The sequence below is a fragment of the Thermobia domestica genome, chromosome 4, assembly GCF_964235325.1.
Source record: "Thermobia domestica chromosome 4, izTheDome1.hap1.1, whole genome shotgun sequence".
NCBI classification, from domain to species: Eukaryota; Metazoa; Arthropoda; class Insecta; order Zygentoma; family Lepismatidae; genus Thermobia; species Thermobia domestica.
The window spans coordinates 205,862,665-205,880,522 of NC_137457.1; positions in this window are offsets into that span (position 1 = coordinate 205,862,665).

Consider the following 17,858-nt stretch of genomic DNA (forward strand, 5'->3'; position numbering starts at 1 on the left):
GATAGTTCACTACGAGATGGGCCACCCCTACCTTGCCTAAGAAGGTTAGGTTGGGACATTGCCTAAGAACAGATTGTATCATGAGGGACGTCCTAGAGGATATGGTGTCGGGAAAGAGATGGAGGGTGCGAAGGAGACTACAGTTAATGGATGATATAAAAACAGAAAGATCATACGCGAAGACGAAGAAGTTAGCGGAGGACCGTGGAGCGGAAGCTTCTCAGCTGCGGCAAGTGACCTGCCAATAAAGGCAGAATACCTATGATGATGATGACGATTTTTCTTCGAAACAATCTATAACATGCAAAAAAGAAATGATTGAGTCTTTTAAAACTGAAATTTGAAATTTAAACGACTAGTATGAAGTTGGCCCACGCGACTTTATTTTGTAAATGGCTCTTAATATTTTTCGAAACAAACTATTTTCTCTTAAACTAATCAATAAGAAACGAAAAACAAACTTGACTTGAGCTTTGAATCGAAATTTAAAAGTAGAATAAGCGATGTGAAGTGGCCCATCAAACGCATTCTGTAAATATTTCTAGTTGTTTTTTGATTTTTTCTTCAAAACAATCAACAACGATCGAGGAACAAATTACTTTCATCCAAACCACATCGTAAATATATTCTTATGTTTATTGAATCAAACTACCTTTCTTCAAAATAATCAACAACAAACCCATATCAAACGACTGATTTTAGTTTTCAATCGAAATTTGTAAGTAGAGGGACCAGGGCAAATCTGTCCATATTCAAAATTTGTTTTGTAAATATATCTTTATGATTTTCGAAATAAATATTATTTTCTTGAAAACAATCAAATACATACGATTGGCTCTGGGTTTGGATCAAAATTTAAAAGTAGGGGAATTACAGTGAGAGTAAATATCTCTTCATAATTTTTGAAGGTAACTATTTTTTCTACAAAAGAATGAATAACAAACGGAAACAAACGATTAGCTTGGATTTTGAATCCAAATTGAAATGTGAGAATCGAAAGTAAAGTTAGCTACACCCCAATCCGAAAGTTAACTACAGTCCAGTTTGTAAATATCTCAGTACGTTTATGGAAACAAACGATTTTTTCTTCAAAAGAATCGACAACAAACGAGAAACAAACGATTGAGATCGGTTTTAAAACAAAATTTGAAATTGGGGGGACAATGTGAAGTTGCCACCAACTTTATTTTATAAATATCTCTTGAAGGTTTTTGTAACAAAATATTTTTCTTTAAAAAAATCGATAACCAACAAAAATACATGCTATTGATTTTGGTTTTGAATCGAAATTTGATAGAGAGCCACTTCACACTGTTCCCCCCCCCCCACTAACTTAATTTTGTATATATCTCTATGTTTTCGAAACAAACGATTTATTATTCAAAATAATCAATAACAAACGAAAAGCAAAGGTTTGCAGGCCCGTATTTATTAATTGTGCTCCCCTGTGTTCTACATAATTTGCCGCCCCCTTCCACACAACCTTTGATTGATGATTATGATATTGAGTTTAACGTCCCGTTCAGCAGCGAGGCTATATGAGACGTGGACCTACTGAGTAACGTGAAATCTGAACCACACGAGCTCCCGCCGGGTATCAAACCCGGATGTCCCAAGCCATAGGCGCGTACGCTAACCGCTTAGCCACGAAGGAACTCCACACAAACTTATGTCTCAAACAAGGAAACAAACTTTGATTTTGCAAACATACCAGCTCTTGTTAAGTAGCAGTTTAAGTATTACAATTTTAGTTGAGTTGATTTTAGTTTAGCGCCCCTTTCAGCAGCGAGTCTATATCAGACGTGGACCTACTGATTAACATGGAATCCGAACCACATGAGCTCCGGCCGGGAATCGAACCCGGGCCTCCCACGCCAAAGGCGCGGACGCTAACCGCTTACCTACGAAGGAGCTCTTTTAAGTATTACAAGTTACAAACGTTATAATGTAATTTTACATATTTCTCTCAATGATGACTACAATGTGGTATTCTGTCTAAAGGTAGGTGTTTGAACGGAAGGTTCATGGGCAAGATAAACCCATGGATAGTGCCATTGCCTTCCATGAGATGATGATGACGTACCAAGGACGGGACCTACAGCTTAACATGGGATCTGAACCTCTTGTGTCCCCACCGGGAATCTAACCCAGAATCCTTTGATTACAAGGCAATGAGCTTAACCGCTCATTCATTGGGGACAGATTCTCTCAATACTGGCATGTAATTTATTCATTTATGTTTTAATTTACTGTCCTTAGAAAATATATTTTATTAATTTCTAGAGAGAGAGTACCCTACTAGAGATCTAATGAGGGCGTGATTTTGAAGCTGGGATTGGCTGACATCCATCACTGAGGCACCAATAATTATTGGTGATAACTGCTAAGAAAAATAACTGTTTGCATTATTCACCATCAGCAATGGTTTAATAGCATCCATATGAATGATACAATAAGCTGTTTGTCTGGCTGTCTGTCTGTGGCGCTTTTCAACTCGAGAACCATATTAGATAGAAAAATGAAATTTTAATATGTTTTAAAGCTCTAAGAGAAATGATCCAAATGACTGTTCCAGGTTCTTAGGTTACACTTGAGCTGAGATATGGGGATGCAAAGTACCCATAAGAATAACATGGGGCATTTTAAAAATAATCGAAAACGACCAATATTAGAGTTGATTCATAGTTTTTGAGGTCGATGAGATGAATAGTGACAGTTTTAGTCCAATTCAACTTTAAGGTCTTACTTCACTCCCCAGGAAGGAAGCGAGAGTTTAAAGGTAATAGAAAGCGACAAATATTAGTGTTAAATTCATAGTTTTCGAGGTCGCTGAGTTTATTGGTATCAGTTTTCATTATGTTCAAGTTCATCCTCACCCCTTGGGCTGAGGGTGGGAGAAAATGACTTCTTTAAAATAATCAGACAACCTAGCTTATTAGTAATTATTGTAATTGGAGCGAATTAAACACATTAAGATATTTTCTCGCGCTTGCGCGGGACTCTGCGAGTTGTTAGTTTTAAATGTTACTTTATTGTGAATCTTTCGCAGTTCACTAAATTTTGCAGTTCACTAAATTTCACCGCCCTGTGCTCGAGCACAGGATAGCACTTACATAAATACGGGCCTGAATGTATGGCTTCGTTTCCGAATCAAAATTAGAAAGTAGCGGATGGGCAATTCACAAACGTCTTTCATATATTTGCCATAGTTGTTATCAGTGCCTTGTCCGAGGCGGAAAGACTCATATGGTCCTAGTTAAAGGGGATAAATTATTACAATTACAAGCCTGGATTTTTGATATATTCTATTAAAATTAAAGTTAATAGAAATTTTAAGTTATTGTATTTTTAACCAAAAAGTGTACTTACTTTTTCCTGGTGTCAAAATGAAATGATTTATGAAGTTCTTTTTTTATATATGAATTTCGCTTTAATAGATGTAATGTTACTGAGTCTGTTATTTTGGGCCACTAATAACATTTTTTTTAGCACCATAAATATTTATTTTTGCAGAGTTTCTCAAAAAGTACACATAAGGTTTTATCTCCCGCATGTCAGTTTCTTACGTTCAGCTAGCTTTATCGATTGATATGCATATGTCATCTTTGGACAATTATTGTACAATAATCTATTGTCGACTTTAAAGAGATAATATACGTAGTTGTTTTAGAAGTATATTAATACGAACATCTTATGAACCTTAAGTGTAGAAGTAGATTATTACATGAATAAATTATTGTAAAATTTCTTGTACTTACATCCTTCCATGAAAGCTAGTTCAGAGAATAAATTTTTCTTTTAAGAATAATATTAATAGCAAATTCTTCCCAACAAAAACACAGTGTAACGTACTTAATTTTATAAAACATTTAGTAGCTTATTTTACGACATTCTCCTTTTTGTTCAGTACATTACATTAGTTATAAATGTATATATATATAAATAATTGCATATATATTATATTAATATTATTAATAATTATTCGATTTTGAGAAAACGCAATGTAATTTTTTTAGGGGATTCCAATGATATCCCACTTCGCCACGAAAATTTGCCAAGAATGGAAGGGTGAATTTATACCTCATTTAAATAAACATGTTCTAGGATAACTTTCGTTTTAAAAAAATGTTGATGCAATATGGCATATATTTTCTTTGAACCTCTCAGGGAGGAGCTGAAATCAGTGAAGTATCTAGAGATTGATTACACCCAATCCGACGATTTTTAAAAATCCAAGATATCAGATAAATGTTAATCGATTTTTATAAATGTTCTTTAGTTACTATTTTCTTTAGGATTCTTCATAGTCTTTAGTGCTTGGGATCAGTCAGGAATAAATCGATGGCTTTACCCCTAGTATAGGGTAAATTCCCCCTCAAGGGGTGTGAGGTGGATCAAAGCAACCCCATGTTGTAAACATTCAAAACAATTTTGCAAGATAAGCTACACTATAACTTTCGTAATAATAATAATAAATTTGACTCAATATGCTGTATATTTTTTGAGTCTTAACAATCATCCCTACTACGTGAATTTAAAATAAATCGAGAACTAGACATTGAACTTATCTCATTTCCCCGGTGTTCAAATAAATAAGTGTTCTACAATTACATACGTAACATTGTTCTATTTTGACATGTCAATAATGAGGGAGTGAATCCCTCCTGATTGTAAATAAAATATTTCCACGGCAATTCCATAGGTTTCCTATTTTTATAAAACATATTGTGTATTTTGTTCGAGGTTTTAGACTTACTCGTAGGAGTGTAGAGGTAGAATATGGGAGAAAAGGTAGAACCCAAGAGAACTCACGAACACAATATTTTCTTTAGTTAACGTCTCACGTTATGCATCTAAATTAAGGGAGACGGTGATGATAAGAATGAACGAAATTGTGGAATAAAGACGAGAGAGAACAGGAGAACCCCTTGAAATTTCGATGCACACAGTTTGCCACCACGAAAACAACTTAATGAAAAACTGGGATTGAACCGGGGACCTTACGCACCATAGATAAGTGCTTTACCATAGAGCATCTATAGTTGAGTTCTTTACCTATTTAACGAAAAATAAATTACAGTACTGTATTAGAAATCTGAATTTATGTTTTCTATAAAAGTAATAAATTCTACGTAACTTAAATATGTATATTTATAAATATGTTACATTAAAAAATACAGCAAAATTTCTGAATACAGTACTTCTTATAGTCACACGTTTAAAATGAACATCATGGTGTGAAATGCACTTGAATTATGCATATTTTTTGAGAGTGATTGTAGCACGTTGCAGTGCACTTGAATTTTCTAATTATATAAGCATCACTGTTAATTTCTTATCTCAATTTAAAAATATCAGTGCATTTTTAATTCATATTATTAATAAGCAAACAAGTTTCACTAACACAAACTGTCGTCATTTAGAAATCCTAATCCAAGAATATCAGTGTCTTATAACTTTGAGAGTATTAAAAGATGACTATATTAACAAAACTGTATTGACGGGCTTCCACGACAACTTATTATAAAGATAATCAAGAAAATTGTGTCGCTTTTTGTGGAGATCTGTGTTCAATTGGCTCCGACACCGTGAGTTGAACGCGGCTGGTGATAATGCCAAGGTCAGTTGTTGTTGTGGGTATATCTACTACCTGGTTGTGGGTACTACCTGGTTGTGGCAGTTCACTTACACCGTGAACTTGCTTAAGGACAGAGTGAGCATGGGACCTCCACAGAACGTCATAAGTGCTTGTATGGTTTACAAGTTCAATCTCGGGTCAAACGCCGCTGCAGCGAAGCGGAAGATATACCAGGCCTTTGATGAGATTGTCATGACTACGCGTACAGTGCAGCGATGGTTTAACAAGTTTAAGGACGGTGACGAAACACTCGAAGACGCACCACGTGCCAGAAGACATGTACAAAATGAAGATTGTCAGCCAGCAATTCAGGCGAACGGTTTCCAGACATACGAGGTACTGGAACTACAATTCAGTGTAAGTGGATAAACCATTTGGCAGCACCTCCATCAACTGGGGAAGCACTACGAGCTAGGGAGATGGGTCCCACATGAACTGACTACGGAAAAGAAGGCAACACGAGCAGACACATGTGTTTGTTTGTTTTCTCGTCTGAGGAAGGGACCATTCCTGGACAGGGTGTTGACATGTGATGAGAAGTGGGTCCTGTACGAAGCTCCACGGTACCTTCATCATTGGTTAGCATCCCATGAACCGGTTCCAAAACAGCCGAAACCAGCACTGCTCCGAAGAACGTCCTCCTGTGTGTTTGATGGACTGCTCGCGGCACCATGGATCGAGATCTGTTACAAGGAGTTGAACCGCGCTCAAGAAAAACTCAAAACTCTGGAGCCAGCACTTCTGAATCGCAAAGGAACAACAGGGCAACGCCCAGCTCCACGCGGTTAGAATGATCCGGGACACCATTCTACGCCTTGGATTGGAAACCCTATTGCATCTGCCACACTCCCTGGACATTGCACCTAAGATCATTACCTGTTACATTCCATGGACAATCACCTTAGAGGACGCCAGTTCAAATTCCTAGTAGAGGTGCAAAATAGGGATGGCCAGAACCGGTTCCTGGTGGAACCGGTTTTCGGTTCTGAACGGATCCGGTTCTAGAAGATCCGGTTCCGGAACCGGTTTTTCGGATCCAGGTCTGGAACCAGTTCTTCGGATCCAGTTCTAGAACCGGTTCTTCGGATCCAGGTCTAGAACCGGTTCTTCGGATCCAGGTCTGGAACCGGTTCCTCGGATCCAGGTCTGGAACCGGTTCTGAAAACAGAACCGGTTCCTCGCGGAACCGGATCCGCTGGAACCGAAACTTTGTGACCATCCCTACGCTAAACCCGAGCTGCTGGCAAGCTGTGAACAGTATGCTAGATGAAATGGTAGAAGCGACAGGCAGGCGCCCAGGCGGCGGCAGCTTGTCTCATTTGGCTAAATAAACTGGGTAACTGGCAAACTCATTGGTTAAACAGGCAAACTGGCCAACTCATTTGGCTAAACACCCACTGGTGGACCAAAATTGTTTTTCTGGGGGCACAAACGGGTCTGGGCGGGGAAGGCACAAGCGCATGGTCCTCTTTGCATTATTTTTGAAGGTGAATTTTATGCCTCCTTTACGGGTCTTTGGGGGCTTTCGGATCCAGGTCTGGAACCGGTTCCTAAGATCCGGTTCTAGAACCGGGTTTTCAGAACCAGATGTGGAACCGGTTCTTAAGATCCGGTTCTGGAACCGGGTTTTCAGATCCAGATCTGGAACCGGTTCTTAAGATCCGGTTCTGGAACCGGGTTTTCGGATCCAGGTCTGGAACCGGTTCCTAAGATCCGGTTCTGAAACCGGGTTTTCGGATCCAGGTCCAGAACCGGTTCCAGAACCGGTTCTAAAAATCGGATCTCCGAGAACCGGTTCCTCGCGGAACCGGTTCCGCCGGAACCGGAACTTTGTGGCCATCCCTAGTGCAAAATGCACTTGATACCTTCTTTGCTTCACGACCCACCGCGATGGAATCCATGGTCATCCGAAACGTTGGCAAGCTCGTCGATGTTTTTGGGGGTCATTTTTAATCTTCGAGGTACGTCTTAGGTGACATTGATGGTAGAATGTGGTGGGTGAAAAAGCGATATAACTTTTTTGGTTTCATTTATAAAATGTGTACCCCTGAAAAGAATTTAACTCTTACCGCCTAGCGGCTTAAGCTGATAAGAACTATGTCAAATGAGTAGAAGAAGGCGTAGTCACTAGCGTGAGAAAAATAAAATGAGATGAACTAGTAAGGTGGAAATTTTTAGAGAAGAAATATATATTCTGATGGAAATAATATGTTACGTCTACCCCTGAAATTGGATTTACCCAGATAAACCTAAGCAAGTATTGCCAACTAGCGGTAAACCTTAAATCGCATGATTGCCAAGTAATGAGGCTATCTACTGAGCATAGTTATATTGTAGAAAATGCAGAGGTTGGCAAGCCTTATTACGCATTTAGACCACAAATTTCTCAAGTCAGCAAATAGACCACCAAGATTCCGCCAATAGACCACCTCAATCAGCAAATAGGCCACTTTCATAAAAGTAGATAATGGAAAGTGGTCTTTCTGCTGACAAATTTCCGCAACTAAACCAATTGCAGATTACTATCTATCTATCTATCTATCTATCTATCTCTCTCTCTCTCTCTATATATATATATATATATCTATATATCTATATCTATCTATCTATCTATCTATCTATATCTATATCTATATATATATATATATATATATATATATATATATATATATATATATATATATATAGATAGATAGATAGATAGATATAGATATATATATATATATAAATATATATATATATATATACTCACACAGAAAGAAAAAATTAAGCTTGTATTGACTAGATTTAACGACTTTTATGTAAAAAACAATGCAACAAGAAAAATTAAAGATTGTAATTACTAGATTTAACACCGAGTTTGCATAAGAAGCAAAATATTTCATGCTTACGCTTGTATAGCAAGCGAAATATTTAATGGCTACGCCTCTTCTGAGCTTGCATAGCAAGCAAAATATTTAATGCTTAGGCTTGAATAGCAAGCGAAATATTTAATGGCTACGCCTGTTCTGAGCTTACATGGCACGTGAAATATTTAATGGCTACGCCTTCTGAGTTTGCATAGTAACCGAAATATTTAATGGCCTCACTTATTGTGAGCTTCCATGGCAAGCGAAATATTTAATGGCTACACTTATTTTGAGCTTGCATGGCAAGCGAATAAAGAAAAAAACATTCATTCAGATTACATTCACTCGTTCGTGGGCCTATAACCGCAAGGTACACTTGCACGTTTTTTTATAGGTTCATCGTCAGGAACGTCTAGTTCATCAATTCGTTTACGTTTTTTATTGACCTCACGGTGTGTCTTTGTTTCTGTACAGCTAAAGTTACGTACGGTACTAGTTGGATATTCTATTGTTATGAACTCTAATTGTCCAGACACTAATTTATAGAAACGCTCAAAGTTAATTTTTTGAGAGGTTCTATCGTTTAGTGTTATACCTCTAATTTTGAGTATATACCGAACATCCCCTTGGGGATACCCTAACAGTAACTTTTACCCTATAACAGTAATTTTTGGCGCCTAAACCAAATTAGCCTAAAGTAAACTCCCAACCTTGTGGAATTTCATCAGTTTGATCACCCAAATAGTTTCCAAGCTGTAACAAAGGTTCCTAATCTTTTTTCTGTATATAAATAATACTGTCGGTTTCACAGTAGATTGCTCTGTCTGGTCCAACAGTCGTCAATAGCTTGTAAAATTCAAGTCTAGCCCACGAAGTAACAAAGTCAGCTAAAATGACATTGCAAAATTCGAGAGAGGTATTTTCAATCTCAATGTCTCTGTAAGTGATAATTAAATGATCATCATTAATTGGGACCACAGTACCTAGCCGTTTTTAAATTCCTAAGAAACGTTACTTCGTCACCATCAATTACACTATTCGACATATTGATACGCTGTCCCCATTTTCCATATAATGAGTTGAAGTAAATTTTGCATATTGCCTCAATTCTTGGTTCGACCTAATGTTATTATAATTTAAATGTATGCCTTCATGGGCATAATAGTCCTCGATATATTTTTGCTTGTCTTCTTCAGTTTTACAATAAGCAGGAAAACCGGAGGCTTCCTGCTTCATCTGAAGGAAGGAGTTCACATAACATCCAAAGAAGTCAGCTGAATTCCTCTCTTCAGGATCCGTGTGTTCAAATTCCCATATGTCATGTATATCGAGTATTTTGTACCCTTTTTGAAGAGCCAGGTGTAACTCTGGAGTAGAAAATGTTCCTGTAAGAGCACATTCAGCATCACTATAAGTACAACCGTTAGTGGTTTCCTCCTCCATACATGTACGGCAAAGACCGAAAAGTAATCGGCCTTCCGCCACGTACGGAAGAATTGGAAAATACAAGTTTTTGGCGGGCAAAATAGTCCAATTCACTACACTATGTATACGTTCCACATCTGGAAAGTCCGGCCCTGTATGTATCTTAGGTCATTTAACAGACATAGCTTTACATGATATTACGAACAAATAAAGGCTTGTAATATCGGCGTAACATAACTTCTCATTACTCGTACAATTCACGTAACATAAAAACACTTCAATGCGTCCATCATTGTAAAAATTCTTGGGAATAAGGAAATCAGGCAGGTTACTACAACGTTCTTCAATAAACCTTTGTACGTCCTTATCAGTCTTTATCTTCTCATACCAAGAATTTCTCATCCCAGATTTCATATACGTATATACTTAAACTTTTTAGGTACTTCCGGCGGAGCATTGTTTGCTCGTATCTTTTTTCTATTGTATTGTACGATTCTTGACCGTTATGCAAGATGGCGTTGCGGTTAAACGGCGACATGAATGCCAAAAGCAACCCATGAAGTCGAAGGCCGCGTTAAGTCCTTCATGCCACCCGTCGACTTTGTACCTACCAATATACTTCTCCCCAACTTTCCTAGCACGCTGGATTTCTATCCTTAATAGTTCTTCCATATACATAAGCCATTGCATAGCTTTAGTACTATATTTTGTCTTATGAAGGAAACCCAACGCGGGAATTATGGGAATAGTATTTTCAGGTAAGTGCAAAGTACTATATGTACGCATTGCAAGACTTGCAATGGTGAATGATGTAATGAAGCATTGCAAACCATTCGTTTTTTCTCAATAATATCACTAAATTTGATCATCGCTTCTACTAGAATTCTAACATCATTTTCACAATAAGCTAGCATTTCCTTTTGTAGGTTAAAGTCCTCGCCACTTAACGCACGTTCTTGGTGCCAGGCTGTTGTTCTTTTTCTTCAGTGCTTCGTCCCTCAGGTCATAGAATTCAAGTAGGAGTAGGGACCAACATAATTTTGACTTTCTTCTGTATTATACAAATATGGGAAATCTCCCTTTTTTTAAATTTTGACTAAAGCCTAAAGTTTTGGGGAGCTTGGATAGTTTGCAGCCAACGAAGAGAAAAGAATCTCTTAAAAAAAGATTTCCAATGTTAACATTAACAAATTTCTGACCCCGAAAAAGCACATTAGGAATAATATCCTGCTCCTCTATTAGATTTCTAAGGCAAATAAAGACCATCGTAGCGACTAGCATTATGGCCGACACAAATTTTACGGCCAAAGACTAATACATGATTAATAAAATCCGTCATTGTCTTAAAGAAAACGAACGATTTCCAATGCTGTCACCACATGTCTTACATGGTTCTTCAATTCCTTTAGTTATACAATTATGACAAATATGTTTACAACATATGAGCACTACTTTATGTTCCCTTTCACCGCGCGCATTTGGTGCCTTTAACATCGTTTCCACATCATAAGCTATATACAAAAAACCTATTAGTATGTACAGGTTTTGTCTTTGTACAATACATGTATGGGTTATATCAACATGCATACGGCACGTTGAACAGGAATGCTCAGTACAGACATGATTTGATTTTCGACGCCTGTTATCAAAAATGATACCACAATCAATGCAGACCTTAGTGTTATTATATACAGATCTAGCCGCTTAATTACGCTTCAAATGATTTTCAAAACACACACCCTCAGCAAACTCTCTATTGCATGCATTACTTTTAATTTTTTAGTAGTATAATCCCGTTCGTGTTTGCATTCGCAAAGACAACACTGAATTTTTCACTTGTGTTTATATGGCAACCCATTATACGCTTGGAAACAATAATAACAATACTGCCGTTTACTAAGCAAAGTTATAGTGTTGGGAATGGCTTCAAAATGGCCAATACTGTCACCTCTCTTATAGCAAATAAAAATATTATTTTCTGCATACTCTCCTGGGTAACGAATTATATATTCCCGGTTATTCTTTCATGTTCCTCATAAATCACAATTTGATACTCTCCATTTAAATAGGCTTGAAACGTACCCACATCTTTAATGTCACACCCACCCTTTGTTTCAACGTTAATCCCTGCCTTCTCGCTGAGAACTTCTGCTTTAACAACCCATGTGTTACGATCACTTCTCTTTAGGTTGTACAAATCATCTTTTATGCCGTTCAGCTTTACTTGCCACCAAACAATTGCCATGCGGAGTCAATAAAATATTCTTATTATATATGAATATTAAACGCTTTTCTAAATAATCTTGGTATTTTGAATATTTTTCAACGGCACTCCGTGCATCTCTTCCTTGTCCGTGCATACTGTCAGCCAAGTGGAACCGAAAAAGTACTTCTTACCCCAAAAGGAATTCCTCATTTGAATTTAAATCTCGTTCAATTGAGGCAAAAATTGTTTTAGCAGAAAAATTGTGCTTTCCTCTCCATGGTACATACACAGATTTGTTGTTTCTACTGCTAGCACTATCTATGTATAATCCAGTATAATCCATGGGGCGATCGCTAGATAACACATGCTCTAACGCAAAATTAAATAAACTTTCAATATAGGCCTCTGGATTATCGATGGGACTCTCATTATCCACAGGTCTAACCGCGATTTCATGGCCCGTAAGATGTAACTTAGGAAATCTTTTTGTGCTTTCTCTAACAACTTCAAAGTTACTATTGCTCTGATTTTGCCCGTCATTATTAATATTACTACTACTACCAGTAGTACTATTATTACTACTACTAGTACTGGTACTACTACTTGTACTATTATTATTGCTCCTATATCCAACCAATACTGGATCAGGGGCGTATGACGGGCCAGGCTGAGGATCAGATTGGTTCCCATAACCATGAATGTCATGTACACAATGTTTAGATGGGGCATTGTAAACAGGATTTTGTCCCTGGACCTGTTGCGGGGGTATAACCAAAAGATCGTCCATATTTTCAACCAATCTCATTTCTCCTTTTTCAACAGAATCTAAATCTACCCCATCTAAAATGCCAAGTTTTAATTAGATAACTAATTTAAATTAGTATTATTACTCAATTTATACTTTTCTTGAGGGGTCACGGTTGCGGGTGTTTCAGATGGAGTTAAACATTGTTCCGAAAAAAACCGCGCCCCAAAGTCAAAAAAATCCGATAACTATATATTTTATTCTATTCACTTGTTATTCTATTCACAGGATAACAAATACAGAAGTTTTCGTTGAGTACAATCATAAGATTCTTTCGTACGGAAAAATCCGTAAACAAGAAAATCTAAGATGTCAGCACGGGATACACAGTGCTGCAATAATAAAATATCATTACCTTCAAAAGCATGAAGGGCGCGTAGTAGTGCATCGCATATTTGAGACCCGCGATATCCCAACCGCTGTAATTCCTTAATGGCCTTCTAGGTGCTGAAGACACGGGGGTAGCCGTTGAGACCGCGTAACACTTCTCGAAGGTAGATCCCAGCAATCATATTGAACTCTTCGGTTGCGCAGAAGAAATCCATCTAAAATAGACAACAGAGAAACAGAGAGTTTGAGTTCGCTTTACTAAAAAGTTTCTTACTGAACAATAAAGCTTAATAAAATTGAATCTGACAAGAACAGTGAAAACATATTTTCAGTGAACAGTTAAATAATAACAAAAGAATGAGTCAATGAAATACTTTCAAGCTATAAATAAATAAATAAATAAATAAGTATATATATATATATATATATATTCAAACAATTACCAAGAGAAAACAGCAAACGCACTAGTTATTGTTCCACAAACTAAGTGCAGTTAAAAAAACTCTTGCTTACTGATTGATAACTTTTAATTGAAGCTGAATGTAACAAGATCAATGATCAAATATTTTCAAAAATCAGTTAAATATTGTGTAAAGAATGTGTCAATTAATTTCTTTCAGGTCTTGCTTAAATAATAATAAAACAATTAACAGAAAAAGACAGGAAACGCAGTAGTTGTTGCTCCAGAAACTGACCGCAGTTTTAAAAAAATCTCCCTCAGTCTTCAATAACCCTTAATAAAACTAAATGTAACAAGAATATTGATAGAATATTTTCAAAGATCAGTTAAATATTATGTAAAGAAAGAGACAATAAATTACTTTCAGGTCTTGCTTAAATAATAATCAAACAATTACCCGAAAAAGACAGTAATTATTGTATAAGCTTAACTGTGGTTCAGTCTTTAATAAAATGTTTTCACTGAACATTAATACTGAATAAAACGAATCATGGAAAAGTGTAAAATGAAGGACTTTCGTTTCTTAAATAATCAATAATTATAAAATATACAATACACTTTTTAATCCTTTGTTGTTCAATGATTAATGTCTAAAACAAGCATATTGCGTGTCCGCGTCAGTAGTTTTACATTTCAAGAAATGGTAGTTTCTAATTAAAATCGAATATTCTTTTTTATGCTACTGCAAGTTTGTTATTCAATCCGTCCTGGATTAATTCACTGTAATATAATAATAATAGATTTCAATAAAAATTCTTGTCTTTAAAAAGCTATACTGACAATTTTTATTTTATTTTAAAATAATTGATTGAATTAGGTGTTTGAAGCTAAACGAAATTCCTATTCGATGTTTTACGTATCACAGCGTAAAATAAAATGTTGTAAAACACATTAGTAACCAATATATATATATATATATATATATATATATATATATATATATATATATATATATATATATATATATATATATATTATAGATTAAAACATCATGATTTGATGTTTTGCATATCCTTTGGTATCTGGAGACAACTAGCCTGAAAATCTGGAACTAGTTCGTTCAGTATCAGGTGCTGTATGAAGTGTGTGGAAGTTAGCGCAATCTGGTGCCAAAATTTCAAACTGTTCAGTTTTATCTGACGTATAAAGTAGTGGTATACCAATATTTTTTCCTGCTTTCTACACGTAAGTAACCTAATATATATGATGTTTTAATCTTAAATAATATATATATAATTAACAGTTGTCTTCTAATAAGTTAATTCAAGACAAACATAAGTGGAAATTTCTGTTAGTTAAAGTAGAGTTACCCCATAATAATAATATATATTAATGAACCATTCTTCCAAATAAGTTTGTTTGTTCAAAGTTAGCTTCCATAAGGAAATTCCATTTCCTTTCCTTTCAAAATTCATAAATATGCAGCAAATATGTAGAGCTTTCTATTTAAATACAGACACAAAGTGTTTAATGCAAGTGCTTTTCTACAATATTTGTTCTCAATTCAGATCCTAGGGAACATCAGTTCATGCTTTAAAAATCCTAACAACACCGTATTTCGTTTGCTCTAACAAAACGCGTTTATTTAAAACAATTCTAACTTCAAAACATGTATTATATACTAGCATAGTATCACAAAATACATCTTGAATAAATTCTTTCGTGTAAGCCGATCCGGGTTCAATTCTAGGTACTGTTTCCCGCAAGTATGTATGTATGGCTTATACCATTGCTAAAACCAATACAAATTTCGCTATTACAAGAAAAGTGTAAAACCATGTGTCATACAGTCTTGGTGTTGAACAATAAATCAAATCTTATAAACCCTATAATTATAACTTTTCTCACGAATACTTTCATTCTAGTATTTTTTTCAAAAAATCTGCTTTATTAGTGCCTACATATGTCGTAAATGCATTTTCTATATATAGCCTTATGTAGTACAGTAACTGCCCGTAATTTTTTCCTAAAGTTTTCCCGTTTCCTTTTGCATTCTCATTCTACTATTTTTCAAGAACGTAACTTATCAAATAAAGTTTTACAACTCAATAAATATAAGATTTCTGTTCAACTTTATATTATAGATTATGTTTGTCAGTATGTGTTTTCCCCGATTTCACCCACATTATCATTCTACTATTTCAATATTCTAACAATCGTATTACTCTTTCTCGCAGAAAATACCGTAAAGAATCAAGCAAAAGTAACCTACATTTGATTTCTGATACGTCGAACTTGAAACATAATTTTAAAAATCTTCAAACACCAAATCCAATCTCCAATACACACACAGTAACATAAGGATTAGGTTTATGCTACAATCTTATTTTATATACTTTATTTATTAAGGTCAGTGGGTGGGCAAACATTCATGGGTCATTCTCTGCATACAGGTGGAAATACAATTTTATTTCATATATGAAAAAAGGGAATATCATACTTTTAACAGTAAATTGGAAACTTCCACACATTTTTGTATGTGTTAACGGCTTATCATCTGATAATCATTAAAGTGTTTGTGTGCGTGCATAATTTTAGAAATTCCAATTGAAATCTACCTTTATATATATGGCTTAAACTACGTGCTCAATATGTTTTTATTTATGTTTCAACTATTCAGTTAACTGTTTGTAGCAATACAAAGATGACCACTTCCATATAAATCCTTCCAGTATGTATATAAACAAAACAACTTGTCTCCGATTACGGAATTACACAGGCAAAAAAGTGTGTCGACACACATACTCAATCCTCAATTCCAACGAAATGTCCGTAAACACCAAGGAAAGAAAGTTGAAATAATATAGATTAAGCAACTCTAATGTTGATGGGTAGTTCTGACGTCACAAGCATCAGCTGAAAGTTCTGTCTCAAGTTAGACAGTTTCGCTGCTGAGTGTGAAGAGCATGCATGTATGTGCACTATGTTCCTGAAGTCTTCACGACTTTATTTCAATCAGCAACAAAATAAAAAGTAAACGTGTCTTCACGAATTTATTTTAATCAGCCTCACAAGATTCAACAATTAAAAAGTGAAATAAATGAACAAAATGTTCTGCCACTTTTCCCGATTTTCTTCCTGCAGTCCAACTCCCGTATTCGATTCTTGTTTCATTCTCTTTTCCAAATTTATAAAGTAAATAAACAAATAAAATGTCCAATCCATATTTTAAGTTCAATTCCTATATTCAAATCTCTTGTTCTACAATGCAGTTTCCCACCCCCTCCTAATTTTTAGCACGCGGGAATAATTCCCAGCACAGACATTCATCTTTCATATTTCACAAATTTTTAAGTAAATTGTTAGGGATCCAGGGTTCAGTTCCAGTGTAATTTTGTTAAAATATTTTCAGAATATAATTCCTTTGAATAAGAGGACCATGAAACCAGAAAATATAGGAATATCATATTCATAGATATTTCAACATGTAATCACAAGCAATATTCTTTAATATTATTGCCATATAATTCATATGTATAGAAAGCACTCTGGAAGTGGTGGTGAGAACCTGGTTGTGGTGAGAAGTGGTGGTGAGAACCACATATGTGCTCTTTGTGCTCCCTATCTGTTAGAAAATGCTGCAATAATGAAATTTAAAGGTGGTACATTAAGTTAATCTTAGCCCATTTCGATATAATATTTCTTGTTGAACTTTAGAAACTTCCCTCGTACATATCCTATTTAAATATTATTTCCTCATCTTTTTTTAAACATATGTGCTCTATGTAGTGATTATCTGTTAGAAAATGATACGATAGTGAAATTCGGAGAGGGGTAAACTGACTTAATCTTAGGCCATTTCGATATAATATTTCTTCACGAAGTTTAGAAAATTCCCTCGTACATATCTTATTTCAATACTAGTTCCGCACCCTTATTTTAACGTATGGGCTCTACGTAATGCCTCTCTGTAAGAAAATGCAACGTTAATGAAATTTGGAGAGGAGCAAATGTTATAATACTAGCCCACTTTGATATAATATTTCTTGAGGAATTTTAGAAAATTCCCTCGTACATATCTTATTTAAATATTACTTTCCCACCTTTATTTTGACATATGTGCTCTATGTTGTGCCTATCTGTTAGAAAATGCTGCAATAATGAAATTTGGAGAGTGGTACATTGACATAATCTTAGGCCATTTC